The sequence below is a fragment of the Vulpes lagopus genome, chromosome X (genome assembly GCF_018345385.1).
Source record: "Vulpes lagopus strain Blue_001 chromosome X, ASM1834538v1, whole genome shotgun sequence".
NCBI classification, from domain to species: domain Eukaryota; kingdom Metazoa; phylum Chordata; class Mammalia; order Carnivora; family Canidae; genus Vulpes; species Vulpes lagopus.
The window spans coordinates 64,340,096-64,342,765 of NC_054848.1; the positions used below are offsets into that span (position 1 = coordinate 64,340,096).

Here is a 2,670-nt window from a genome sequence, read left to right on the forward strand (position 1 = left end):
GAGATGAAGAAGGACACTATGATACAGGGTCTGTCCAATAAGAGGCCCTAACAATTGTGAGTATTTATGCCCCTAATGTGGGAGCACCCAAGTATATTAACCAATAAATAACCAAAGTAAAGAGATACATAGATAATAATACATTAATAGTAGGAAACTTTAACGCAGCAGTCTCAGCAAATGATAGATTTTGTAAGCAGAACATCAAAGAAACAAGGTCCTTGAGTGACATGCTAGACCAAATGGATTTCACAGATATATACAGAAAATCCCATCCTAGTGCAACTGAATACACATTCCTCTCACATGCACATGGAACTTTCTCCAGAATAGACCACATACTGGGTCACAAATCAGGTCCCAACTGATGCCAAAAGATTGGGATTGTCCCATGCATATTTTCAGACCACAGTGCTTTGAAACTGGAACTCAATCACAAGAAGAAATTTGGAAGAAACTCAAAAACATGAAGTTAAAGAACATCTTACTAAAAGATGAATGGGTCAACCAGGAAATTAGAGAAGAATTAAAAAGATCCATAGAGACTAATGAAAATAAAAATACAGTGGTAATGAACGTCGCGCCTCAAGTCGGACCGGCTTTTGAAGCCAGCAGAAAGAATGTGGGGGTGGCACACAGTGAAGTAAACACCAACACTCGAGTGATGAAGAGCCAGAGCATCTGGCTGGCCTACATCATCTTGGTAGGACTGCTGAATGTGGATCTACTAAGCATCCCCTTCTTCAGCATACCTATCGTCTGGACCCCGAACAATGTCACCCATAACTTGTGAAAGGGACACCTTTTGAGACCCCTGACCAAGGAAAGGCTCGGCTTCTGACACACTAGGAACAGATGGACTATGGGCTCCAATTTACCTCTTCCCACAAATTCCTCAGCATCTCTCCTATTGTACTTACCTCCTGGTCAGCTTCTACGCCAAGGATGATGCTGCTCACTTCCTCATCAACACAGCCTCATTGCTTAGCATACTGCTGCCTAAGTTGCCCTAATTCCATGGGGTTTATCTCTGGCATCAACAAATACTGAGGGATAGGGCTGGGGATAACATTGGACCAAAGGGCTAGAATATCCTTTCCTTCTCCATATTGTCTTCTGTATCTTGAAAGCCTGAGAACTATATAACTTTCCCAAACTCCAGGAAGAGAAGAAATTGGAAAATGGGCTCCCTGGGCCCAGCCCTAAGAGCAGATCTTTTGAATCTGGAAAGGTGGGAAGGATAAGGGCTAAATCACTCTCCCTCACAGCAGGAATCCATGTTTGAACAGCATGTTTGGTAACTGAGCAGGTTGTTTCATGATTAAATTTCTCTAGATCTTATACCCACACTACTTTCTAGCTCTGTTTTGCTGTGTATTTTCCTTATAATAAAGATACTTTTTTAAAAAAAGAAATGAAACGAAAAATACAACTTTTTAAAATCTTTGGGATATTGCGAAAACAGTTCTAAGAGGAAAAAATATCACAATACAAACACCCCTCAAAAAAATTTGGAGGAAAAAAAAAAACTAAAATACACATGCTAACCTTGCACCTAAAGGAATTGGACAAAGAACAGGAAGCAAAACCTAAACCAAGCAAAAGAAGTGAGATAGTAAAAATTAGAACAGAACTCAATGAAACAGAGACCAGAAGAACTGTAGAATAGATCAAGAAAATCAGGAGACAGTTCTTTGAAAGAATTAATAAGATAGATAAATCTTTTGCCAGCCTTATTAAAAAGAAAAGAGACTCAAATTAAGAAAATCATGAATGGAAGAGGAGAGATCATGACCAATACCAAGGAAATACAAACAATTATTTAAAAGTTTTATGAGCAGTTATATGCCCACAAATTAGGCAATCTAGAAGAAATGGATGTATTTCTGGAAACCTAAAAATTACCAAAACTGGAACAAGAAGAAATAGAAAACCTAAACAGGCCAATAACCAGCGAGGAAACTGAAGCAATCATCAAAAACCTCCCAAGACACAAAAGTTGAGGGCCAAATGATTTCCCTGGGGAATTCTACCAAACATTTAAAGAAGAAATAATTCCTATTCTAATAAAGCTGTTTCAAAGAATAGAGAGGAAGGGAGTACTTCCAAACTCATTCATGAGGCCACCATTATATTAATCCTAAAACCAGACAAATACCCCACCAAAAAGGAGAATTATAGACCAATATCCCTAATGAACATGGATGCAAAAATTCTCACCAAGATACTAGCCAACAGGATCCAACAGTACATTAAGTGGATTATTCACCACAACCAAGTGGGATTTATCCCTGGGATGAAAGCATGGTTCAATACTAGTAAAACAATCAACTATAGATCATATCTATAAGAGAAAAAAAAGAACCCTAGGAGATCCTCTCAATAGATGCAGAGACATTATTTGACAAAATACAGCATCCATTCCTGATCAAAACTCTTCAGCATGTAGGGATAGAGAGAACGTTTCTCAATATCATAAAAGGCATTTATGAAAAGCCCCACAGTGAATATCATTTTCAATGGGGAAAAACTCTCAGTCTTTCCCCTAAGATCAAGAACAAGACAAGGATGTCCACTTTCACCACTGTTATTCAATATAGTATTAGAAATCCTAACCTCAGAAATCAGTCAACAAAAAGATATAAAAGGCATTTAAATTGGCAAAGAATA

At 38.1% G+C, this 2,670-nt stretch overlaps 1 pseudogene; it reads left to right on the forward strand.

Moving 5' to 3' along the window:
• The first annotated feature begins 571 nt into the window (after positions 1-571).
• On the forward strand, positions 572-1,050 carry LOC121482558 (annotated as a pseudogene).
• Positions 1,051-2,670: the final 1,620 nt, after the last annotated feature.